We start from the raw sequence: 27847 nt of genomic DNA on the forward strand, positions 1-27847 counted from the left end.
GCAGTGGAGCCATCTCTACAAATGAATAAACACTTCTCTTAAGTATATTTCTCCCTGCAAATGGGAAATGGGTTTTAAACAATAGCAACAAACAAACAAAAGCCTTCAATCTGCGCTCAGTAGAATTGCACATAATTCAAGGTCAAACTTCAACGGAAAAATTGATGAAAACCTCCTTTTGGTTAAAACAAATATGTTTTTTAAAAATTCAAAACAAAATAGCGATTAAGTGTTGTTCTGTCCCGTGTAACATATTCATTGAGGGAAACATTTGAGCAGAGTTTTTGGAGAAAATCATTAATTCCACTTTGTGTCTTTATACAGAGAAAGAGTAAAGTGACAGGCTATGGGTTGCTTCTAATGAGATGCATTTTAAATTAGAGCGCACCTCTCACACTGCCAGCTGGTGCCTGCTCAGGTGCTTCTGTGTGTTGTGAATGACGGAATGCTCACACACACACTGACACGCATGCACACACACTCACACATCATCATCCTCCTCCTCGGTGCCTACAATAACACATAAACCCTCCAACAAAAAGAGATTTCCTCACAGTGGCTGAGGGGTCTGAGTGACTGCTGTTAATCCAGCGCACTTTAATTATGTCACTCCTCTTAGTGAAATTAAAATCATCGCAGGACTGTGAGGCAAGTTTTTCCTCACCAAAATGACAAGAGAGCAGGGAGCAACCAAATCTCATTGGAAAAAAAAGCATTTTTAAGACCAGTTAAATTCATGGTTTGTTTGGACCATTTCATAAATGACGAGAGAAATCCCATGAAAAAACCCAGCAGTTTAAGATGAGTTAATTCTCAGATTTGTTTGGACCATTCTCCAAGTAAGAACCTAATACAGCCAAAAGTCATTTCAGGTTTTGCTTTGTGGATTAATTTGAATTGAAAAGGAGTGAGTTTAGGCAGAAGTTTGGCAGGACTAACAGCCACTGTGAAAGACAGGAATGTGCCTCATTGGTTTGTTTGTTTGCCCCTCTGTCTCGTGTGGCGGGCAGGTAAGCAGGAAGGAGGGCGGGCAGGCGGGAGTGAGCAGGCAGGCAGGCGGGCAGGCGAACACAGGCAGCACACGGAGGGGTTAAAGGTCATAACGATCAGATGATTGGAACTACAGAGGGAAAGTGTGTAGCCATGTAGGGAAAATGGGGGAAGCAGATGCCCGTTAATTAGGGGAAATGTGACGGACAAGATTTGATCAGCGAGGGGTACGGCTGCCTCCTGCAGCACGGCAGCTGTTGCGAGGGGGGATGCTGGTGGGGCTGGTGAGTGTGTGTGTGTCTGTGTGTGTGAATGTGTGTTCCCGTCCCCACAGGGCACCGCCACACTTCACAGACGTGCCAGGAACCGTCCGCAGGCCAACGCAGTGCCCTACGGAGAGAGACTATTTACAGCACAATGTATTTCAACTCATTAAACTCTCAGATGAAGTTGTATTTGTCACTGTTGACTCTTAGCGGGGAAACTTGATTTGTTTCTGTCGAATTTCTACATCCATAGTTCTGTTTGACAAAGTTTTGGCTGGAAATTATTTCAGTGTATGTGCACTTAGCTAGCAGGCAAATAAAAAACCCAACAAGCTAGGATCAGTTAAAGACATGAGTAGCATAGTTTCAGCGTGATTTTTATTGTGTTTGGATCACAGCTGGGTTCCACTTTAGTCGTTACAACATTTTAAGAGTGTGTTGTGTTAAAAACAACTGACAAAATTGACTTTTATTCTGTTGTCAGACATTCCTGCACTCTAATTTTAACATATATTCCTGCAGCCTAAATTATGCATCTCACTGTGTGCGCTTACATCTCAAATCAAGTTAAACAACAGCTAAAAATGCTAATACGATGCATTATTCAGTCTACAGTGCTGGTATAGTGGGAGCTGAAGTTTGTCATAGTCATACGTTCACTAGAAAATATCTTTATCTTCCCCATCATTCTTTCAAATATTTCTCTTGAACTCTGAGTCACACTTTGATAATGTCTGACCTCGACATGTTCCCGGCAGCCCTCCTCTGACGGACTCTTTGACATTCTATTTCTGAAAACACAAATATCCCACGCTATCTGTCATTTTGTCCTTTTTTTTTTGGTACTCGAGTTTCAGCTGCGTAACTTCTCCACCACCAACTCTCTGACTGTCTGTCTTTCCGTCTGTCTGCCTCCTTGTCAGCACTCGCACTTGCTTGACTGTGTCTGTCTACGGTCGTGTCAGGTGTTTGCTTCTATTCTAAAGCTCTTGTCTCTAATTAGACATTCTGGGGGACAGACTGACATAATGTTCGACAATGCTGACAGACATAACCAATGCAATAAAACCACAGTATGATATTTGATAATGTTTGCTGTAGATAAAAGCTGCATAAATAGTTGAGTTGTGCAAAATCAGACTGCTGCAGAAACTTTTGAGTGAGTTCCAGATTTGGCCTTTTTGAAACTGTAGTCCAAAACGAGCAGGTTCAGTGTGTTTTCTTCGGAAAGTTAGGTGTGACAAGCATCAGCAGAAGGTGGGTTAATGCTAGGACGGCGGATGTGGTTTCCCTTAAATAACAGATGAAACCATCTTCACACCTTGAAAAACAAGAAGAAGAGAACTTTTGGAAGGTTTTAAACTGAAAAAAAAAACAAAGACGCATCTACCTAATTATACTTTCTTCATATTCAATGTAATAAGATGTGTTTTGGCATGTTTTTGGATAAACAAAGTGTAAGAAAAGAAGCACTATATGTTTGTACAAGTTTTTAAAAAATCATTTGCTTCAATACCGCTGCTCTTTTTTATTCACTTTAGATCTTCTATGTTAAATTTATCATTTCGTTGTTACAAGCAGCAGAATATGGCATGTGTAAAAAAAAATGTTGCTGCCTAGAAGAGCCCCCCCCTTGCCTCCATCCTCTCCTCCACCAACACCCACATCAGCAGCACCTATTAAAACTTATCTTTCTTTAATCAATTGTTAAATGTCATAGACAATCATCATTTAACACTGTCTTCCTGTGTGATTCTTTTTAATCTGGCTGTAAATAGGGCAGCCCTGTCTATCACTTCACTTTCTGCCGTACACCAGAGACTTAAGGTGTTTCAACAATAGCTCGCACAAAAAAAAAGAAGAAAAAAAAAACAAAGACGCACTTTTTTTCTTCCTCCCTCCTCATCTCAAATCCCCGCAGAGAACACCAAAGGTATGAAAAGTGAAGAAAGGAGGAAATAAATCCAGGCGATGATGAATAATTTGAATGTAGAAATGAAGCTGTTTCAGGAGTGAGTGAGATACCGCACAAGGAGCAGCCATGGGGAGCGTACAATTAGGTCACCCAAAATAAAACGCTATCCTCCAGAAAGTCTTTCTTGGAGTTGTCAAATTCAATATATTTCACTGCCAACGGAATTCTTGATTTGGCTGTGAAGTGAGAGGGCGAAAGAAAGAAAGAGAGTGAAGGGCCTCTTTGAGAGAGACAGCTCAGGACCACGTACATTTCATAATTTATGTAAAAATGGGACTTTTTTATTTAAAGTCAGACTTTCCTCTCAGGAGGGACAACAGCAGCAGCCATATTGTCTAGCATGTGTTAAGGAGCATGACATGTTCCTGCAACAATACCTCCTGTTCTCAGAGCGTACACACACATTTGTTCTATATTACACTTAATGACACTCACATGTGGCCGCCTCGCCACCTCATGTACCCGAGCGTGGTAACAAAACTTTGGGGCGATGGAAAGTTTACAAAGCGTCAAATGTGGTGACAAAAGTCAACAAACAGCCCCAGCCAGCCTCCATCTCTCTCTCTCTCTCTCTCTCTCTCTCTCTCTCACCCTCACTCTCTCTCTCTCCCCACGACACCCAACAGGAAGGCGAGGCTCCTCCGGAGAGCACGATACGGCACGTCTCCAGGTGACAGATATGTCACACCACCTAAAACCCTGTGGCACAATTATACCTCTGTCGCTCTGAAGGGAGAAGGGAGGAGGAGGAGGGGGAGAGGAAGGAGGAGGGGGGAGGGGGGGAGGAGAAGGTGGGTACAGAGCGAGAGTGAGTGAGTGAGTGAGTGAGAGGAGAAGGAGTGGAGGGTGTGCGGGGTTGGTGGTGCTGCTGGATGCTTTACTCCTGGCTTATTCAAAGAGACAGCCCAAGGGATGCCTCTCGCTCTTCTAACAAAGCACTTCTTTTTTTTTTTTTGCCTTTTTTTTGTTTTTTTCTTGAGTATCGCTGGGTGCGCTCCAGTCAAATCCTCTGGGCCCCCAGTCTTCCCCCACAGCCATTTGAGGATGCCTCAGAAACTTTTTCTCGCAGACATTGGGGCCTGTTTCAGCGCTGATGTTTCAAATGAATAATCCAGCGCTGCTGCGGCCATGCGGAGGGTTACTCAGGGAGCGGGGATAGATGGCGGTTTAATGTCAGAGTTACAGCTGAGGGAGTGTCACTGAATTCATGGTGGTGCAGCTGCACAGCGTTGACAGTCTGTTTTGGGTTCTTTTAGGTAATTCTGTAAAACTCCTGATGAGCTTTTCTGTGGCTGAAACTTAGCGAGAACGCTAATAAAAAATATATTAAAAAAATAAAATATTACATTTTCCTTGCACAGTTTATATTAGCTGCTTCTGACATGTGATGACTTCAGAGTGCCTAATACGGGCCCACGGCTTTAACAATGCATGAGTGAGGGAAAGAGAGAGGGGACGTGCTCACACTCCAACTAGGTCAAACTGTCGAAGGAACAAAACAGAACAGACCTCAAGTTTGCGGAAATCATTACAGGAAAACAAACTTGTCACTCGCTTGACACCCTTGACTGTTTTGCTTTCCGAAGCAGAGAACGATAATAATAATAAAAAAAAGAAATCTCCATTGCAAATTAGCCTCCTTGGTTGTGAAGTTTTTTTTCCGCCTGTTTGAAATGCATATCAAAAAGGCAGCCAAAGCCACAACTTACCTTGTCGTTGACATCGGGGGACAGGAGAAGAAAAAGCACTTTTCTCTTCGAGAGCTGGTTTGGATTGTATACACAAGCCCCACAAAGGAAGATAAACCAGAGGCACACAGTCATAAAATATACATTTGCTTCTTTGTCTTTCGTTAAGATCTTCAACAAATAGTGCTGATGCAAGAAGGACAAAAAGAAGGAAGGTTACAGGGTGTTTGAGGAATGGAGTTGCAGCTGCATGACTTAACCTCGGTCTCACTGTACTTTCCTTATGAATTAGTGTTAATCATGAAAAGAGACTCATTTATTCTTAAAGCCGCTTTGAGGGCATTTTCAGCTCGCTTCCTTCCAGGTTAGAAAGCAGATGACTTTTATCTAAGCGGCCCTTTTTCCACAAGACGTTTGGTGCAACACTTAGTTTGCTATTATGTTGTAATACATGTTGATTGCAAGAAATCATCCATTTCCTGGTAGTGTATTAACACCTGTCACCTGGGTTTCTTCAGCAGAGTCACTACCCGGCGAAGCATGTAGGGCACCTGCTCCTCACCTTGTCTGTCCATGCCTGCTTCCACACACCTCCGTTTGTATATATGTGTGTGTGTGTGTGTGAGGGAGTTTGTGTGTATGATTGCCAGTACAGGAGGGAGCGGCGGGAGTGACAGCGCCCCTTCCCAAGGTTACGTCCAAGGAGAGTCGAGCCAATTACTATGCAGATCAGAGCTGATGGCGTTTAAGGGGATTGCTCCGATGCAATCACATTAGCTGGCCAGAGAGGAATCTCCAGGCTGACCCCAATCACAGGGGCTACAGCGCCAGGGTCAGCCAGGATGGAGGACTGCCGCCCATGTTTTCTTTTCACAAAACACTTTTTCCTTATCTCGAAAAAAGGCACGTGATTATCAAGCCAAACAAGCCTCCTTCTCCTCCTCGGCCTCCTCCTCCACCCCGGGCTTCCTACAGACGTGCACATGCATATATTTCTTAGGGATGCATATGGATCACAACACATACAGTATACAGAGGTAACTGAGTTGGTAATATAGGTGTAAAATAAAGCTGCAGGACACCAGACTGAGAGTTTTACATCAGTCACATGAACACATGAATGTTCTGAAAACATTTTTTAAACACTTGCTGTTGACTATACTAAAAAATGTATGATGGCTGCCACGCGCCCTCAGTGTTTGTCTGGTGCGTCAACTGTACGTGTCCTTAAAACTTAATGTGACACGGACCTGAGGTGCAGCATCCACATAAACGGCAGGGGTAGTGTGGAGGCAAAGAGGAAGTAACGGTCTACACAGCAGCTGGGACAACAATGGCAGAAAGTTTGAAAGACAAGCTGATGGACTGAGTTATCCACATCTGTGGGATGTGTCATTGACACTGCACAGCAAAAACATGAAGGTAAAAATAACTGGTGACAAATACGTTCAATTGAATACGTTAATGTTGAGACTTACAGAACAAAACGGAAACAAGTTCGCAACCGCCACTTCTGAGCACGGAGGAAAATGTTGGAAAAACTGAGTGGGGTTAGGGGTGACAGTGTCTTCTGTCCATCGGTCATCATCCGCCTGGCTCAAGAAGGAATCATACTGAGACCCAGAATTCACATGACAGTACCCTCCATGACTTCTGCCATGTCTCTTGTTTACACCCCACTAATTCGGTAGTTGCATTCAGCCTGAGCTCTCTGGTGTGCCCTCTAGAGGTAGCCTCCAGTAAGACACATAGCGCATAGATTAGAATATTTCTAGTTAGGCTCATGACAGGGCTTCATGTTGATGCAAAAGCAAGGCTAAACAGCAAGTATATCTGTAGCCTGAGAGTTTGGGCCTAGAATTAACCAAGGACACCATCACAATGATGAAATAATACATACACATATTCAAGGAGAAATACAGTTTGGGCTCATTTAGCTTTTTCTTATGGTCTAATATATTTCAACTTATACCAGTTTATTTATTTTGATTTTTTGCATGGCCTTAAAAACTATGGCATATTTTCTCATTCAGCCTAGTAAGTGAGGATATCATAAGTTTGACATCACAGTAAGCCTTCACATCTGATGCAGTGTGTTACATTTACACCCATAGTTTGGAATACTATCTCTGTGCATTGCAAATTGTCTCTGCAAAACTTTTTGCATGCTCTCTTGGCAACAATCAACAGCTTTTTCATAACTGAAAAATAAAACCCACATAAAATGCATGACTTGCATGAAGTTTTTCGCCCGTGGGAGTTCTGCTTCATACTTGGGTTCCAGTTTTTTAACTATTTCTACAGTACTGTTTTGCACTGAAACACCAGGACAAACTCCTGTCATGAGCTTGCATTTGTTTTCTCTCATGGAAGCACATGGAACCCAACACATACACTACATTGAAGTGTATGTTGGCTCAGTGTTAGTCAGAAGGTTACTGGTTCAATCCCAGCTCTCACACATGCTGAAGTGTCCTTGGGCAAGACATTGAACCTCATATTGCTCCTAGTAACATAGTTGATGGCGTGTGAATGTGCATGAATGTGATTAGCTAACACTGATGTCTCCTTATAATTGGAATGAATGTAGTGTGTCTGTATTTTGGGTGTAAAACACTACAGGATGTTGCATTTTAAGATGTCACACTCAATGTAAATTAAAGTTCTACTTCCACACATTACATTAACACATAATGGGGTGCTGGTTTGACACATCCAACATACAGAGACTATAGATTTTGAAGTGGGCAGCCTGGGTTTGAGTCCAGCCTGTGGCCTCTTACCTTACGTCATGTCCCCACTCTCTTATCCCCCGTTTCCTTCTCTATCTCCACTGTCCTATCCTCTCAGTGATAGCCAAGAAATAAACTTAAACTCAAACTTAAAGAAACTGAAACACTTAATCTGGATTATTTTATCTGTTCACTGCATATTTTCTCTGTTAAAATTCTTGCCCTCTCCCTTTGTGACATCTTGCTTATTCCCCTACAAAATATTCAACCCTTTTCTTCACCAATTGGATCAAATGTGAATATTTTACATAACAATATTTCATATTCACATTGTGGATTGTTTCTATTTGAGTTTCTGCACAGTAGCAGTCCTGCTTCGCACTTTGGCTTCTATTTTTGTGAATCTATTTCTGTCACTATTCTTGTGCATGAAGACAGATTCCTTTTGTATGTTTATATGTCTGTTTCTTATATCAATGCATATGGATTACAACATGCATATAAAGTCTAGATGTAGTAGTACTGTGGGTGTAAAATAAGCTGTAGGATACTAGATTGAAAGATTGACAACAATGACAGAGACTCTAATCTTGCCTGGTCACTTCATGTTACATCAATGTTGCATACCTTATTATATAGCTTACAAATTCTGACTCTATGTATTTTATTAATGAGCATACTCTGGATGATTACCTCTGTAAAGAGTAACATGTGTCTGCTTTGATACGGTAACGATTTGAATTCTCCCTTTGCAACATCTGGCTTGTTCTTGGTCTTAATATACAGCTCTTTAAGCGTATATACAGTACATGTTCCATACAATAATTATTCATAAGGTTGTTGTTTAATGTATCCACTTTACATTTCACATCAGTAAGAAAACAGTTATTTACCTTTCATCGTATTTCTTATTGTATTGTTCTTGCCAGTGTATCAAACCTCAGACAAATGCCTCGCATGTGTAGACCAACCTGCCCATAAAACCTGAGTCTGATTCTGATTGACAGATGTACATATGAAATGCACCATATTCACAGTTGACCACAGTTACCCACAAACACATATTCACACTTTTCTCTCCATCTCATCCTCTCTTTCTGCTCCTCTCTCTCTCTTTCTCTCCCACTCGTCTCTCAGGTGAACGCCAGTCTGTGATCCGCTTCGGTCTTGGAGGGCAGATTGCAATTTACTCTCTCCCCATGGGTGAGGTGTGTGTGTCCAGGTTGTAAATATGCCTCCTCTATCTCCATCTACCTCTCCTTCTCTCTTTCTTTTTTTCTCCCTCTGTTGCACCCTTTCTCTCCTCCGTGGGTAGTTTTTCTCTGCTGCCCGTATGGCCAGTAATGAGACTGAGTTTGATCAGGTCGCCTCGCTGTTCCTGGAAAGATCTCACTTGAGCCACTGGCCCGTAATGGAATCTGCATCTAATGCATACATAAATCACACCTCTTTCAGGACATTTTCATATGCATAATGTCTTTCAACCCCCTCCCTTCCTTCTCTTTTCTCCTCATTCCTCTTTCTCTTCCCTTTCCACCCAATGAGCTTTGTATGGAGAGATGGAAGAGGTGGGGGGAAGGAGGGATGGCGAGATGTAGAAAGAAAGAGGTGATGAGTCCTTCTTTTCTGTGCCTTTTTTATAGAAGAAAAGAGAGAGAGACTTGTCTGTAATTCTGTCCTGCATGTCTATTGTGCTGACAAGACTGGCGGAGTGCTGAGATGATGCTAAGATTGGGGAGGGTCTTCTTTAGGTGACATCTGTTCTCGCTGTGTGTATCCTGTGTGAACGTGTGTGTGTGAAAGAGAGAGTGAGAGAGAAGAAGAAAGAAAGAAAAGGGATAAATGGGCGAAAATAGCCAGAAAGGTTTGAGAATTTGTGATTTTTGGACTGTCATTGGACTCTAGAGAACAGTCGTTTTGGCCTCTCACCCCCTCTTTTTTCTTCCTCTCTTCTTCTCCTCTCCCCTCCGAGGCTTTGTTATGTTAATGCACACGGATGTGGCAGATTCACAGTGATTTTTCATCCGCCGGTGACGAGAGATAAAAGGCGAGTGACGAGGTGTCGCGATCGTCCTCACTGTTCGCCTCTCAGTCACTAACAAGCTTCTGCATTGTACCTCCGCCATTTTCCCCCGCCGCTCCATTTGCATGTGCAAGCCTCCACTTCATCCCCCCTCCTAAAAGTTTATGCCGTCTCGTTAGGGCCACGTAGGTGTGAGATTAAAATGTTGGGCACACTTTCATTTTCATACTGACTGCACCAGAGTGTGTGTATTTGTATGTGTGTGTCTACATCTGTGCGTGCTGCAAAGGAGATATTACCATACAGCATCCATGCAAGTGAGTGTTATTTATTTATTTGAGTGCCTCCTAAGTACGTGGCACTTTCCCCCCTCCTCCCCGAAGGTGCTCTGCATCTCTTTAGATGATACAAGCTGCCATATCAGCACAGGCTAACCCATTCTTAATCACATTTGCATTTTTATTTTGAGATATTCCTCAAACGTTTGCATTATTGAGGATTTATGATGAGCTCTTCGCCTGATCCTCCATCAACTTCACTCATAAAGAAGCTTCTCCATAACTCACAGGCGAGTGGAATATGCTGTCCCCCCTGAAGTAATTAGATAGCAGAATTCTGATATGGAAAGTTTGAATAAATCACTTTGTTTATGAGTGCTGAGGCCTTGAGAAGAGCCGAGTCAAAAGGGAGCCCTATTCACACCATGGAAAGGAGGGAAAACAGCAAATTATGTTTGCTACAGAGCTCTTTGATTTTGATCTTTGGACATGAAAAATCTTGGAGAAAATAATTCACGTTTAAAACACCTTTGTATCGATGCCTTGATAAGGCCTCTGTGACTATTAGGTAACATGTACACTTGTGAAACCTGGTAAAACAGCAGACATGGTCTAAAATGTTAAAACGAGCAGTCGGACAATCTGACAGGTTGTAAAGAAGTCTGTGTGCTTATCAAAACCACCTCACTGCAACATGAAACTGACATTCAGCCCACTGGAAAACTTGTGTGCAACATTGGTGAGCATTGTTGGTCATAGTGGAACCAGGAAGACTTTTATTACACACCTCGTTGTTTCAAAATGAGTTGTTATTGTTTTTTGATGTTAGAAATGTTTTTATGTAAGAATATAACAAGTCTTAAAAGTCCTGAGAGTCATTATAAGTAATCCAGCTCAGCTTGAGGAAGATTTTAAAGCCCCTGTGGGTAGTTTTCATCTGGTTTTTAAGCATACTACAATAAGTGATAACTTAAAGAAAAGCAAACAAGACCATCTCCAATAGGGGTGAGTATTTCTACATTTATATTTCTAATGTCTGAAATCATTGGCAGGGTTTGGGTCTGACCAAGTGATTAAACACATGCAGCTGATTCAGCCTTTTCACGTGTTCCTCAGTTCGGAGTTATGGTACATTGGGGAGAGGCAGGGAGGCCTAGTGTGATCTTATTTTCATGGGGCCCTGTCCACAGCTAAGATTCTGAATGACTGATACATTTGACTGTTTGAAGTCAGCAAGATGAGATTTTGTCAGGAAACACTAATAACTTATGTACAGGATAAAATCAGCAAAGACCACAGGGGGCGCCAAAATCGACAAACTTAAAGATCACCAAATGAGCTTTAAAAAAAGTTGCTTAAATATGTTAGAGCATTGAAGTCTATATATTTTCAGAGTATGAGTTACTAATGTATCTCGATGACGTTATCAGAGTTTTTCCAACTTGTTAATTTTTTTTAGATATTGATACCATTATTGAGCCTCCTTAATGATCCGCATCTTTATTGAGTCCACTATCAATACTTCTCTATAATTTGGTGGAAAGACAAGATGATAGGCTAACATGATTTTAACAGAACCGGTGTCTTTGTCTCTAAACAGAATGAAAAACTTCTATCCTTTAACAAACACAACTGATGTGACCGAGACCCCGTCAACATAACATACATCTAAGAATAGTTAAAATGATGATGATTTAGTCATTGTTGCCTTTTAGTCATTTTACCAACCGTACCTTGAACGCATCATAATGAAACTTCAAGCCACCTCTTGACATAAGGTAAGTAGCTTTTATACTTATGATCTCAAGATCGAGGCGATCTAGTCTGATTTCAACACAGATCTAGGCGTTCGATTACTACTTTAACTGACAGGACTTTCTAAAATGTTTGGGTGACACTACCACGGCTGCTTTGAGTGGAGGAGGAGGAGGACTGTCCTGTAGCTGGAGATCGCTGGAGAGGTTTTTCAGAGTTCTGCATTTTGGTTTAATTTGAGGCACAAAGCTGATATGTTTGGCCATGGCTGTTGTGCCCTTGCAGCATGAAATTAGTTAGCAACATGAACTATTTTATTCTATATCTATTCTATTCTTCAAAAACTTTACTAGAAACTAGTTGATGTATTTTTGTGTACCAGTGATTTCAATGAAGTAACAGCTCAACTTAAGATATAATGTAACATCATAGGACCCAGAAGACTTTAAAGCAGTATCGATGAGATTGAAGGTTATTGATTTGGAAAAATGCAGAAGTGGGTCCTTTTATAGAAATGGCTATGATGGCTAAAAGTTTTAGGATTCACTTTGGAGGGAGGGTATAAATCATGGATGTAGTCTCTGTGATGTCACCCATTTGTTACCTAAGAGGAGCTTTCAAAATGCTGACTCAACTTAACTTTCGGTCAGCCTTGGCAGAAGAAAGGAAAAGAGATGGAGCCATATGCATATTTATGTATAACTCCAATCTTTTGTATTATCTCAAAAAATGCATTAAAACAAAATCCCAAATAAAAAAATGAGCTACATAAACCAAAACCGCTTTTGAACCAGAGTGTAAAAATGTCTATTTCTGCTTTAAAGTTTAGCATTTCATCATGTGGCCTAATAGGGATTCATTGTCTTTTGCAGCCAGCATCAAGTGGATGCTCGAGGAACTGCAGCTTTTTGCACTTCCACATTGGCTTAATTTCTCAACACGGGAGGCTGATACTTCAGTTGAAGTTGCTGACAGTTTGCATCAGTGGAAATGTTGTAATCAAAGGTTTTGGTGCTTCTTAGGTGAAAATAAAAGTTAGGACAAACTGGAGGGTGCTGCTTCAGTTTTGACTTATTTTAAAAATGTGTTTGTTTTTTTTGACTCCAAACAACTTAAAAAAGGGAAATACAATCAACAACAAAGAACCCTTTAAATATTTGTATGATTAAATGTTTTGGTTGGTTGTAAAAGACAACCGTTGGGTTAAGTTAAAACTTGTCTTGTCTGATCATTTGTGTTTCTTGCCAAGCAGGGAGACTTCTTTTTAGCAAACAGTGTATTGACATCACTCAAAATAGTTTTTTTATGTGAGGAAAAAAACAAACTGATTCAGCTACATTTTCCTGAGCTCTAATATACGTGTTTGAACATAGCAATCAAACAATGACTATTCAAATGTCTATTAGTGTTCACATTTGGGGACAATGACCTGGAGCAGGTGAATCCTGCAGTCTCATCCTCTCTCTTTCTCCTGTAAAAATTCAAATGATGTTCCCCCCCGATGCAAAATGAGTGTTTTTGGCAAATCTATGGGAAATGAATCAAGCCGAGTTTTATTAAAAAGGATTTGAATATTCAAATGAACGCTTGACTGATCTTTTGTTTAAGCCCTCTTCCTGTCGCCAGTTATTAGCTGAAGAGGGCGAAAAGTTTCTTGTATTTTTCTGGTGAATCTCACATTGGATTTACACTGGAAGGGGATTTTTATTAAACCATTATTTACATTGACTCATTTCCATTTTGGTTCCCTACAGAAAGTTCAAGCTTGACATTTTTGAACAAACTTCTGTGTTTTTTCTTATTAGCTTTTATTATAGATTTGCGATGATGCTCGAGTAAAAATAGGATTCCCGAGCGGTGTTTACCGAGATATAATTGGCTATCTGGAGTGGAGAGATATTTGGTGTTGGGCTGAACTTTGGGATGAAACAGAAAATTATTGCCTCAGTGCCTCAGCCTAACTGTAGGTAGTTATTCTCCAAATAGAAATCTCTGCCTCGTGATAATTACCACCACACACACTTCCACAGTGATGCAATGTGTGAAGCCATTGTACGTGGGGATCAAAATAATGACATGTCGACCCATGAGAGGAAGGGATTAAAAATGAGATGGATTGTTTTTTTGCATGAAAAGCAGTTCAGCGGTGTTGAACAAGAGGAATTCGGTGCAGTGATTCAAAAAAGGACAACTTGCCCTCTGTGTGAGGCGCGTTAAACAAACCAAGTAATAGTGGCAGACTTCCCATTAATTAAGCTTGAAGGATTCAGTTTCAATCCTCCATTTGTTGATGGGGAATTGCATACTTCACAGCCTCTGCCCCTTTGATGGTAGTTTTGGGACCAACAAATTGATTGATGGATCGCTATTTGCATGTATCTTAAAATGCATCTTTTTTCTCCCCATTTTTATTGAAAATAATGGAATGGAAGCAAGTGTGTGTAGGTGGAGCTGCCTCTCTGTTTGTGTGTGTGTGTGTGTGTGTGTGTGTGTGTGTGTCGGTGTCGGTGTCGGTGTCGGTGTCGGTGTGTGTGTGTGGGGTCGGCTTGTTAAGCAGAATTCATTTTCCACCAGATCATAATGCAATCATAGTTGGCCTGCTTTATTGTGCCAGTCAGCACACACACACTCACACACACTGAACACACACACAAATACATCTTACTCAGTTTAGGATTTGATTTTATTATTCCATCTCACTGTGTCCTATTCAAGCATGCACAACAGCCAGACATTCCTATTTATTTATTCTCCCACTTTTATAATCAGCCATATCGAGCATGCACGGCGCTCTTACAGCCTCCCTTCATGTCGTATGTGACTCACACAGCGTTAAACTAAAGTATGACTTTGTTGCCTGCACAAAAGCGTGGCTCGATTACATGTTGGCCTGCTGTAAGAAAATTGAAACCCTCTATAATCCCACCTTAAGGAAATTACTTTGATTTCCATGTTCATGGAAATTTCATTATTGATGAGGCAAAGTGAATTGGCAGAGGTGGTGTCCAAAGACCTACATTAAGTGCAATATTCAAATTGTTCCCCTCTCTCTGTATGAGCTGTGACCTTCGGGTGCCATGAAAGCCCAGCCTTATCACCGAGGCAGTTAGTTTGCCTAAGGCATATGAGATATAAGCATATGTATATTGATATATTGAGGTAGTTCGTCCCTGGGCAATGCAATGAGGCGGGATATATATTTATATGTGTGTGTCCGGTGGACGCAGTGCCTGTGTCCGCTGATGAGAATGGGTATCTGGCTCGGTGGCGTGCGGCTGAATTTACTCGAGGAAGTGTATGCAGGGGTTTCAATCTCCCTGCAAACCATTTGAATATAGGCCGCTGATTTATTACCTTATTTGGTCTGTCTTCTGTATGCAAATGCATTAGTGGGGGGGGGCGAGGGTGGTGGTTCTGGTGGAGGTGGGGGGGCACACTTTGGTTGTATGCATAATGAGATTCCCAGGGTCATCCCTCCGGTGTGTCAGGGACCCAGAGTGCAGAAAGCCTCCAGGGGATGAAGAAGAAGATGGGTGGGGGAGAGAGGTTGGGTGGGGTGTGAGCTAAGGGGGGAGGTTGCAAGGAAACAGTCCCCAGGTGCCCTCCTACCCGGCACCCAGCAACACCACCTCCACCCTTTACCCCCTCCCTTCCCACCTCCATGCTAAACTCCTGGCAGTCCCTCGGCCTATCCGCTGCCAGCTCCCTATGCCCCCGCTACGCTAACCTAGCGTACGCTAAGTGTCTGCTGTGGCTCTTGGCTCAGTGGAAGTGCATTAGCCTTCATGACAATGCAACCCCCCCCCCACCCCCCACTGCCAATTATGGATCTGATCTGTGTGTTTAATAATTGCCCTCTTCAGACGCATTCAATTGTGTCCAAATGGGAGTGGAATTGATTTTTTGTAGGATATTAGCCGATTACTTTGAGTGCCCCCCTAATTTGAATCGATTTGAATAATGGTTATTCATGTGATCTTTGCCTTTTTCTACTGCGCCGCACAACGACACGCCCTCAAGGTGCAGCGCGGCCACTGTGATAAGTGCACTGTACACATGAGTGTTGGCATGCACGCGGGGTTTGATATTACACGCTCTTTCATAACTTGAGAAAATGTTAAATGATTAATACATTAGAGGGAAGAAAGGAGATTGCAAGGGCATGGATTAGTATAAAATCTTAAGACTCATCCTTTCAGCTGAAGATCAAAATCGCTTTTTATCATCAGTAAAGCCACGTACGAGAGCGCCCTTTATGTTGCTTAAATGGAACTCTATCAGGGCTGGCCTTTGAGTGGTGCTGCGAAACTAAATCAAAATAAGGTTTCCCTTTGCTTGCTTACATGTTTAGTTCCTCGATGAATAAACCCACTTCATCAGAATGAAAATGTATGAAAAGGTGTCCCTGCCACCGCTCGCTTTTGTTGAGCATATATGCAAAGCGCAGACCTGTGTGCGCTCATGCATAGCGTGAGTGAACGCTGGCCTGGACATCATATGTGTCTCAAAGAAGACGGGGGGACGCAGACAGTGATTTACCCCCCCAATAGATAGACAATAGGCCTGTCTGACACTTAAAATATTAAAGAGTGGAATATGCACCGCTACGTTGATCTTCACTATCAATATTTAACATCCTCTTATGCATGTATGCTGAGTTGTCCAATTTCATTAAGGCCATTTGTCATCCTGGAGGGCACTGGTCTTGGGCCCCGAGGAGCCCAGGGACAAAGTAAGGAGGGGGCTTGTGTCACTAGCAGCACCCATTTAGAGGTTGGTTTAACTGTTTATTGTATGAAAAGTGTTAAAGAGACCCTCTGCAGTGTGGATGTGGATTTCACATCATGTCCAAAATGAATTATATTTATTTTGCCTGCGTGTTTTAAAATTTCCGCTTCCTCTCATTGCAAGCACATAAGCATGTGTTTCTCAGATCTGTCAAATCTTTCAACAAATCAACATCTGGTTTTCATTTACTCAGAATTACTCTGTGAATGTCATTGTGTGGGTACACGTTCCTTTTTTATGTCATTATAGAGAAAATGTACGAGTTCCTAAGAGAAAGGTGCGAGGAAGTATATGACCACAAATTGTGCATTCATCAGTGTGTGTCTGTTCTGTGGGCGTCGCTTCGAGTGCGTTGACTAAGACAACGTGGTGTACACGGAGCTCTATTTGCTCCCCGTACATTTGGCTCGTGTTTATCACATTTCCTCTAACAATACATCTCGATTCCTAAAGGCACAGAATCTCAAATGTGACATTTTAACAACCCTTATTCCTTTCACGCTGCACCATTTCCGCTTTGCACTTTAGTGTCATTTTCATTCCAAACCTGAATTACCAATTTGTCTTTGTGGCACGGGCAATTTACATGCATCCGTTTCAGTTTTTTTTATATGCAAAATGCACTAAAGTGTAGCATTTTTCCCATCACAAGGATATTTTCCCGGGTCTAATTTCATGGTTTTGATGGTGAGTGAGTCTGTCTCGAAGGAACTGTACCTCTTGTTCTCATAGCTCCTGGGTGACGTCTTGATGACAAGTGTCTTTAATATGCATGGAGAATGGCAGGTCCCACATTTTGTCCCCTCAGTTTTGCATGTTGAGGGGAAATTGCCCGGCATCGGGGGCTGCGGTTACTGTAGGAGACGAATGTCAGTTACCATTCACAGAGAGACCCTGGCTTTTTATGATTATTGCCTCTGTGTACCACCATTAAAAACAGAGTGGGGGGAATTGTCCGTGCTGCATTTTTGGCTCGCTGAGTGGTGGCGAGGTTCCAGCAGGAAGGGTAGCACAGACATTTCCCTCTTATGAAGGAGGCAGAGTGATCCCATGCCAAAGCCTAGAGGCCTGCGTCCTGCCATGCCACAGCCGGGTTTAAATGGAATCTGAGGGCTCATTCGCCTTCGGAAACACAAAACCATGTTTATCAGGTTTGTAGAGACAACAAAGGCTTTCAGCTGTGCAGAATTCACTAATTTTCTACCAAATTTCAACAATGTTTAGTACGGAAAAAGATCAGCAGTGTTACTCAGAGCTTGCAACGACTTGAGATGTGTTGATCTGGAAGTTAGTGCCGTTAATGTCAGTGTCGGAGCAGGTGTCTCTACACCTGCAGACTCAAACCACTGAGGGTTTGAATTCAGTGCACTCTGCACTTTATTGTTAGTGTTACATGATCATCAGACAAGCCTGTTTTTGTGTCATCTAACAGACATCAACATTTATCTCTACCTGCTGATAATTTATGAACTATGCTATAAATGCTTCTGATTGTGTTTTCAGGTTTAAATTTATTTCAGGTGAAATTGTAGTTTTCTTTTTATCTTGTAGTTTCAATTGCCAAGGTTGCTTTTTTTAACGAATTATGCTATGAGTCTATAGTGCAGCACTTTTAGCTGTCTCTATAACTACTACTACTATGACCAATATCAAAATTAGCATGTCTGCCTATAGTAGTTAGTATACAGCTTAGTAATGACATAAAAATAATCCGTTAACCACACTTTTTATTCTCTTGTTTTCATGGGACTGAAAGCACTTTTACACTACATGTCACATTCATTTATCTATAAACTGGTGGCAGAGGCTGCTGTACTGCACGCTCATTAGGGTGAGGTATTTCCCACACTTTCACACTATGATACAACACGACCAATACGACACGATCAACACCATCCGACATGGCATGATCTATCAGGCCTCTTTTCCCTCTGTTAACATTATGTAAGAGGGTTTATGACCCATTCTGTAGCCAGTCAGCAGAGGGAGCTCTACATCTTTTGGTCTAAAAATAAAAGAGTTCATACAGGGTCCATTTTAATATACAGTCTATTTTAATCTTCAGGTGTTAAATAGTCTTTTCAGTTGTCTCTTTTACTCGATGCAACAATAATATTGTGGTTTTCCTTGACGCTCCTCTGAGGAACCTTTGCTTAGTGTTGACTGTGGCGCCCCCTTTGGTGGCGAAAGTGGTGTTTTCTGCAGACAAATCTCATCCTGCTGTCTTTTTACAGTTAAATCATTCATTGTGAATCTTTGCAGTGGAAAATGAAAAAAGCTAGACACTAGGCTTAACCCTTAACTCTGAGTACAATTTTTTTTATTTTTTTATTTCTGCCATTCTGAAACCTTTGGTACAGACAATGCTGTATGTGCCAAAGCCTTTACAAAGAAATCACAAAGTGTGTATGAGGTCTTCTGGGCATGTTGACAAGTTCAGAGAAATTTTGAGTTGAAAGATTCATTCAGGGTTTGTTGGGATAAAGCACACTGGCCCCCTCATTGTTGGCGATCCTTAAGATTGGTGCGTTGTCATGTGTGGATGTAGATTTACCATGTTGCTGCAGTATTTTACTTTATTTCAAGTCCAACCCCTCGCTTTCAAGTGTTTGCAAAAATCCAAAGTGCTCCCATATCTTTGCTTTCAGTTTTGCTAGTGGTAGAAAGAGTTTCTCATCCATTCTTGTTAGTTTTGATTTGAGAGCTGCATCATGTGTTTTGGTTGCCACCTATTTTCTTTGTTTTGCATTGCCCCATGGGTGATGTGTCTCTTAAAACCACCATCACAGCATTTGCATCTCGATCTGTTCTGTAACATGTGCATCGATACACGTATTGGCAAGGAATTCATGACAAAATAGCTGTATTGATATACAAACTCATACAAAGTCACATGGCAGCGCCACCAGAAGCAAGGTATTACACCCAAGGACACTTTGACAACAGGAGCAGGGTATTGAACCTTTAACCTTACATTTGAGAAAGCACCAACTCTACCAATGAGTCCCAAACTACTCTTGGTTATATTTCAATGGAAACCCATAATGAATCCACAAAAAGCATGTACTTGGTTACACAGGCAAGGGAAAACTTCCTTATAGCAGGCAGAAACCTGCTCTTTAATGTACAGTCATCTGCTGCCGCAGACTGAACCCAGATTGAGACCTTTCTGATACTTGATCTTGACCTAAGCTTACTTTCTTCACATTAACTAAACGTATTAGTGTTTAGAAATGTAAAAAACAACAACAACAGTGTTCTCTTGACCACAATCTGTGCCTTAAAACTTTAAAAGTGTGCAATTTTAGATCAAGTTTCATAAGATACACTATTCTTTTGTACAAGTGAGACCTCGGCAAAATGACTGCAAGAGAAACAAAATTACATTCAAGATCATTTACAACATTTACTAATCGTGCAGCACAAATACTGTACATAGGACCAGGGCGACCATACAATGAGATGAGTTTGACTTCCTAAAGTAAGAGCATGCCTCATATAATGTGATTGTTTTTGATGAAATCTGAACACTATCCATTTAAAGGAGCAACCAAACTTGCTGCAGCACACAAAGCACTGAAACAAGTTATTCTGAACAAGAAGTAACTCTATGATGTCATTAGTAACTTTCCTAACAATTAAAGAAAAGGAGCAGATTATTTTGAAAGTGTTTTCATAGTTGAAGAGTGTTCATTGTTGCCTACATACTCTGTTGTTTAATCTGTATACTGGTTTGATTGTTACTTCAGGAAAACACGGCAAAAGTCTTCATCTTATAAGTCATGTAGTTTTATACTCAGAGCTGAAATCCAACTTTTTCTTTCGAGAAACTGATCAATTTTGACAAAGTGAACAAGCTTTTGCAACAATCCCTCACTTATTCCTGCACAGGATTTGTTAAGAAACAAAGATCTTTGTCTTGAAAGGCGGCTGAATAAGACGCATCACTCTGACAGTATATAGAACATGACAGGTGATACCCAATTACTGAAAGTTGGCAAACTGTTGAAGTACCTAAAGCCATGGAGAAATCTTCTACTTAAGAACGAATACTAAATGAAGGAACTTGTTTTGCGGTGGAAGCTCCTTGTTTGCTTGTCTCAATCTATTCAATTCACAGACGAAGTGAGGATCTGTTTTTTTCCGCTTTCCCCTCACAAGTCTTTTTCCCACCTCTCAGCTCTCCACCATGTGTCATTTCTCACCTGAACGACACCCTCTGCAGTCCATCCGAACACTCACACAAACACACACACACATCACATCCTGAGCACATATGCAGATTACACTCACATTCGCAGACACACACACACACACACACACACACACACACACACACACACACACACACACACACACACACACACACACACACACACACACACACACACACACACACACACACACACACACACACACACACACACACACACATACAAACACACCTCTGGTGGCCATATCCGCCACACTTCTTACTGGCGCTAATCAATCTTACAATACATTCATCATCAGCTGCGCAGCGCGGGCTCCGTCCTGCTGAGTGAAATCTCATTTAGGCCTCTTTGGATGTTTCACTGCTCTGGAAATACGCAATTACATCACGGACATGCGGGGACTGCGCCCGGCAGGGAGCAGCCACTGACAATTAGACACCAAACAGACCAGGTGTGAACTGTGCCAAACACCACAGAAGAAGAAGGAGAAAAGGAGAGGCTGCAGTTAGAAAGTCTATCCATATTTTATCAATCTGTCTTTTAATCAATCTATCTATTTATCTATAGACAGACATTTCCACAGTGATGGAAATAGTAGTACTCAGCTCTTTTATAGTAGAAGTGTGTTGTTTAAAGTGCAAAAATGCATGAGACTGTATATAATCATCACATTTTATGTGCAACATCTAAATGTACGAGGTAACAAGAAGCTGTCGAATATTTAATACAAAGTAATATTAAGATAAATGAATCTGCTAATTGTACTTAGCACTCATATGGCTTTACTTTTGCACATTTTCACACATGCATATTTGAACTACTGAACATTTGCACTCTGTAGAAATGTCCATAAAACTCTCTATATACTGTTTTACTGTGAATGTTGTTGACATTGTCCTTTCATATTTTGTCATTTATATGGTGACAGGTTTCAAGTCTGATTTTAATTGGATCTGTTAATGTTGTCCTTGTGCGCCATTCTGTGCGCTCATGCTGCAAAACATACTTCCCCTTCTCAGACAATAAAGATAAATCTGAATCTAAAAAGTGAAATTTCAACCTTAAATCAACACTGTCTCTGTGTATGTCACTGAATAGATTTTATAACGATGTTGTAATGACCACATATTTTCTGTCTGGATTATTTCAGAGGTGATGTTATTTGAAAAGAAGGAAACACTTCACTTTTATACTGTGCTGTAGTCTCAGTACAGCAGTTTGGAGTGTCACAACAAGGTTCTAAGTTCATGTAAACTCTGAATACTGATAAAGAGAAAAAAAAACCCTTGATATCATAAAAAAGTTAATGGTAAAGCTGTATAGTTACTGCCAGTGGGTGGTGTAGTGAAAGATTTAACCCTTTTTGGATTTGACAGCTTAATTTACATTTCCTTGTTGAAATGTATATTTGCTTCATTATTAAACCAAAATGTTGTTGCAAGATAAGTTACAGGAGCGATGTGATGTTGATGAGTGTATACTCCGGTTAAGTGTAAGGGCCTGTGTCCACTGATGGCATTTTGTTGTACTGGCAGCACCTATTTTGTAAATGAAACCACTGCAGTTGTACAGAGCACAAAAGTCTCATAAGGTGATCCGTTTTATATTGTGCATACAAGTGAGTTGTGATCTCTACCTCCAACTAATCAGAACTGAGAAGGGGCTGGACTTCTTATATAAACTTTGTTAAAGACAGCGGTAGAGGTCTGTACAGAGGAGAAAGAAACGTCCCTTGTTTCCAGGGTCCAGAGCTGCTGCTAATATTATAAGTTGTTTAAGCTTTTTTTTAATTTTTTGAACGCTATTGGATAGAGGCAAACATGAAGCATACAGAGCAATTTAAAACAGAATTAATGGTCATGACTAAGGGAAGAAGAAGTGCTAACTTTAGCAACCTGGTAACAGTAAGAGCAAGGGCTCTGTAAGTGAGGTTGTGGGTTCTGCCAGAAACACAGACCCAAAGTATCCCAAAGTTGCACATGAAGCTCCTGTGAGTACATTTTCATTTTGGTGCCCTGTGGGAAAAAAAGAGTTCTGTACATGCCAAGAGAGTATTTTCTGACACTAGATCATATCCTGATTTCTTCACTAATTGTGAAAATCTACTGTAGAAAACAGAAAAAGGATATTTCTTCAGTGAGCTGTCAACCATCTGGGCTGACACCTACCCCCCTTGCTGTGGTTTCATGTATTAAAAATCACAATATGAAAATGTTCAATTACGTTGCTGATAGTCTTGTTTGCTTTTGTTGGTCTTACAGAGGCATCAATATGATTTCGATCTGTTTCAAAATCAGTAAAAAAAACTCCTCACAGGGGCTTTAGAAAAATATGTTGCACTTATATACATCCCACAACCAGTTCTTCATCCAAAATGACCTCAGATTAATTTAATATAAGGATTTAATATAAAGCACATAAAACTGGACAACTTTTTGGAGATGTCTTTGCACATTCAGCAAGTGATTTGTATGCATTACATAACTGGTTTTGGAGAGAGTCTCTATTTGTTTTCCTTTTATGACATTCAAACATTTAGCCAAATAAAAGATTTGTATTTGGTTTAAACTGCAAACTAGGTACCATATGAATTCAGTAATATAAAGAAAATGAATAAAAACTGCTCAGTCAGTAAACTACTCATCTGGATCGTCATGGCATTTGTGCATTATGTCTAAGAACCAATAACACTGTTATTGTTTTAGAGATCTCAGAGCTTAGTCTTAGCCAAAAACACGTCGATATGCACTGAGAGAAAGAGGTACCTGAAGTTAAACAGTGGTTTGATGAGTGAGTCAGTACATCGCACTTGTAAACTGTAAAAAATTGTGCTTTGTGCAGGATCCAGCAGCCTCTTACCAAGCCAACATTCAAGTAATCTTCAGCAGCCATCTTTGTCTGTGTTTTTGAAAGTGTGTTGTTTGAGAGGAATAGTGTTTGTGTGGCGTGCGAGTCTGGGAAGGAGGGGGATTACACGTAATGGTTCTTTAATGTGATCTGTTCTCTTATGTTGAAAATTCTCTTGCATACAAGAAATCAACAACTCTTTAATTTCAAAAAACTGAATATCCAGTTTTAAAGTAAAGTGCAGAAGAAGAGGGGATAATCTGAACAATGTAATATCAGAGGTGGGGAACAGTATGACAGAACAGCTGAGAGGCAGTAAATGAAACACAAGTTCATCCATTTATTATCACTATTACACTCACTCAGTTCAGGAGACTATGATCAATACTTTTTTGTGTTGGTTGAGATGAAGCTGGACTCTTGCCTGGTAGCGGGTGACGAGGTCTCTTTCTTTGAGACAATCACCCAACCTGTGTCCTTCACATGTTTGTATGCGTGTATCTGTCTGTCTATGCATGTGTGTATGCATGAAGATCTCTGACATATGATTGTGAATAAGCATGCAAAGCAGACATCTTTACAGTGCAGGTGTGTGTGTGTGTGTGTGTGTGTGTGTGTGTGTGTGTGTGTGTGTGTGTGTGTGTGTGTGTGTGTGTGTGTGTGTGTGTGTGTGTGTCCGTGTGTGTGTGTGTGTGTGTCCGTGCATGTGTGTGTGTGTGCAGGGTTCACAGGCCCGGGCTTTGACATTCACGCTACACCACCTACGCACTGGGGTCCCATCTCGGGGTCATTTACATATCTTTGAAAGACAGATTGAAAAGAAGGAGAAAGGAGGGAGGGATAGAGGTGGAGGGATGGAGGGGGGAGAAAGAAAGGAGGGGGAAAGACGAGATAGATGGAGAGAAAAAGAGAGTGAAAAAAGAGGGGAAAAGAGAGAGGAAGACCAAGCCGGAAGATTACATTCCCCCCATCTAGAAAATGAGGGGGAAAGGCAGGGTGTGTAGGGGCCTACTGGGAGGATCCTTATTCATATTTGTGTGTGAATTGTTTATCACGGTGACAGAAGCGTGCCAGGGCTGAGATAAAGGCAGCGCTCCATCACGGGGGCTGTGACAGCGGGAGGACACGGCGCGCACTCACCGCAGCAGCCCCAGAAATATTATTAATAGATGCTGACTTGATTTGCCACGATTGCAGCGTCTTGGCACCGCTTGATTGTGGCCTGTGAAGTTCCGTCCAAAGGGGAAGCTATTTTTCATGAAGTGACAGAAGTCTTTGCGATTTCTATCCCCCCCCCCTTCCTTCTTTTCCTCCCCTCTTCTTCCTCCCCCCCCCCCCCCCCCCCCCCCCCTCCCTTCTTTACTTCTTCCCTTCAGTTGAGCAGTTGCATCTCTTTCCAAGGAGCTGATATGCAAGGCTGCTTATTATGAGAGCGGTGTCAGATTTTAGAGGGAAAAAGGCGAGCAGGGAGCGGGAGAAATAGTCGCTCCTTTGATGGGATGGCCTGTGAGATGGCCTGTAGATGATATCCGGATTGTGCTCATGCGTGTGTGTGTGAGAGATTCAGTCTCTTCGTGTGCATTGGTGTGTGCAAAGCATGCATAAACTTCACTAGTTTCATGCAATATCACAGCTTTAAGAATATTGGAAAATTTGTTATCACACGTGCACATACATAAATTCATAAGTTCACACAAAGCTGGTAAACACAGGTTTTTTTTAATATACGCACACACGTTGACAGCAGTGATGATGCTCACATTAGACGACCCCTCCTCACTGTGAGTCTCAGAGGAAGGCAGAACGATTTAAAGAACAGAACAGGAAGCTGAAAATCCCCTCCATATTGACAACACGTGATGTTTCTCCTTGAACACTCGACACCATATTTTGCTCTCATTGTGGGAGGCTTGCTTTCACTTTTCCTCTTCATTTAAACCACACACTGCATTGCATGGGTGTGCGCTTGTGCAGCCATGAGAGGGCATTGCAGACCCAGATGTGTGAAATAAAAGTGTGCACAAACTTGCCGTCAAAGTTCAGCTTTTACACACATTGTCTTTGACGAGTGATTTGAATTTCAATCCTGGGCCACCAGCAAGTTTCACAGGCCGTCTCCTTCCTTCGAGTGCCAAACAGCACCAGAAAGATCAGTGAGGATATTTGACAATGAAGCAGAGACAGAAACCTTGTTTTGAACAGAGTAATCTCAAACCGCAGACAAGTTTAAAGCTGTGAGATCACAACATGTGCAGACCGCCGTCGCAACGGCAGGGCTGCCTCACCCTCTCTGACCCTGTTTGCTTTACACACGTATCAAAACGACCATGAGATCAGACCGTGGCGGAGTTTCTCAGGTCTGTCTGTGTCGCCCGCACACACACACACCTGCGCCTGGCAACCACAGGCTCTGTCCTCGTTGGCGTGGAGACGGGAAGGAGCTGCGGTCACGCACACACACATACAAACATACATCGCAGAGGAGTGCTGTGCTAGTGGGGCCCTAACCTCATACAGGATGTGCGCTTGTCTCTGTACAGGCCTTATCTCTGTGCACTGCACTGCTACTGCAGCCCAGAGGCCACAGTGTGGGTGTGACACCTGCCAGAGAGGGAGGGGGGAAGGGGGAGGGGAGATGAAAGAACTAACTGAGTGATGAGGAGAGTGAGATAACTCTTCACCTTTTACTTTAAAGAAGCAACATTCAAGATTTGACCAAGTCTCTTTCGGTCTGAGTCAGACTCAAGTGAAAGTGGACTTGTTTTGAGTGACACTGAACAACCTTATTCCACGAATACAACAAAACTGATCCCCCTCATGTCGCTCTAAACCAGGATTAGGTGTGGGAGGTAATTCAGTATAAATATTTTGCATGTGTTTCTGTACTTAAGAAGAGAGTCGGGGGTATGACCCTCACTTGATCTGTAAATGTCTTACATTTTGCCCTCTTTTTTCTCTTTAAAAAAACATTTGTGGGATTTTTTAGTAATAATGTTACTTATATTTTCATTATTGTGAATACAGTTGTTAATACTAATATCAGAGCTGTTTGACTTCAAGTGCTGCAACTGACTAATCAGTCATACCTGTTCACAATTCAACATTTCATCATCGCTAGGCTGCACCACAATTTCTGGTCAGCTACACTAATTATGAATTGATTATTCTTATTCTTATTCTTATTCTTATTCTTATTCTTATTAGTAGTAGTAGTATTAGGAGTAGTAGTAGGAGTAGTAATAGAAGTAGTTGTAGTAAGTTATTATTTTAGTACCGAGGCCTCAAAATATTTTTTTGTATTTGTTGTGTCTGAGCTGTAGTTCAGCCATCCACCACTAGTCAGGGCTGTAGCTTTGCACCTGCCGCAATGCTATAATGCTCTACTACCCGAATTTTAACAAGCACAGACAGAAGGAATCTCTTAGCACGACATGGTTCGGCAGTTTTAGATCTAAAAAAGTAGATATGTGGTGTGTAAGCTGTGTCTGGTAAAACTGGCAAATAACAACTCTACCAAAGCAATGCGTAAAAGCACACCTAACTATGTGGAAGTTAACCTGAAAAGAGGACCAAAGGCTGGTGGAGCTAGCTCTGCTAGTGTTAGCCACAATCTGCAAACCAATCTATCCTATGTTTAGTCATGTTAAATGCATTGAGCTAAATTTTAAAGTTTTTTCTTTTTCTTAGCTTTAGAATCGTCAGCTAGTCTGAATTTGAATATTTCATTTAAACGAATAGGAAATAAGTTCCTTCGGGACATCCCTGTAATTGTTTGCATTTTAGTCAAAAGTCTGTCTGCCTTCGTTGTGTAATTGCTTTGTTTCTTTGTCTCTTTCTCTATTTTTCTGTCTCTCCCTCTTCCACTGTCTTAGCCTATGCTGTTATTGCAGATGGTTGTTCAAATCGGATTCTACTCTGTGTTTCTGACTGTTAAATGGCAGTTTTTCCTCGGCACTGTTACTAAATGTTGCTGAGTGCTTGCTTGTTCTGATAATATAACAAAGAGAACAGTCTAGATCCTTTCATTTTGGGAAATGTCCTGAGTTACCTCTCGTAATGACTCGATGCTCTTTAGATAAATACTTACTGTTGTCCCAAAATCAAGACACATTTCAACCTGACTGGATGAGACAAAAATACACAAAAAAGATTATTCCTGACAGAAATGGCAAAAAGAACTGCTTGAATAATCATATAAAGACCATTGACTGTAGAGTGTGTCTCCATCTCCTTCCATAAAAATAAGTGAAACTAAAACACTGCCTCGATGGACGCTGACCTATTGCACTGG

The 27847-nt window shown here is 41.5% G+C and overlaps 1 long non-coding RNA gene across 5 annotated transcripts in view; it reads left to right on the plus strand.

Annotated features, from left to right (window-relative positions):
* Window positions 1-27847, plus strand: part of LOC117823694 — a 74764-nt gene that overhangs the window by 16657 nt on the left and 30260 nt on the right. The window contains exon 3 of one of the 5 annotated variants that reach the window (XR_004633469.1): window positions 8789-9879. The exons of 2 other annotated variants lie outside the window; for them this stretch is intronic. This is a non-coding gene — a long non-coding RNA (uncharacterized LOC117823694). Of the gene's footprint in view, window positions 1-1324; window positions 1429-5440; window positions 6230-8788; window positions 9880-27847 lie in introns of those variants that run through there. 2 more of the 5 variants (XR_004633473.1, XR_004633472.1) reach the window with 2 other exon arrangements.

Source organism: Notolabrus celidotus, chromosome 13, assembly GCF_009762535.1.
Source record: "Notolabrus celidotus isolate fNotCel1 chromosome 13, fNotCel1.pri, whole genome shotgun sequence".
In the NCBI taxonomy this organism is placed as follows: Eukaryota; Metazoa; Chordata; class Actinopteri; order Labriformes; family Labridae; genus Notolabrus; species Notolabrus celidotus.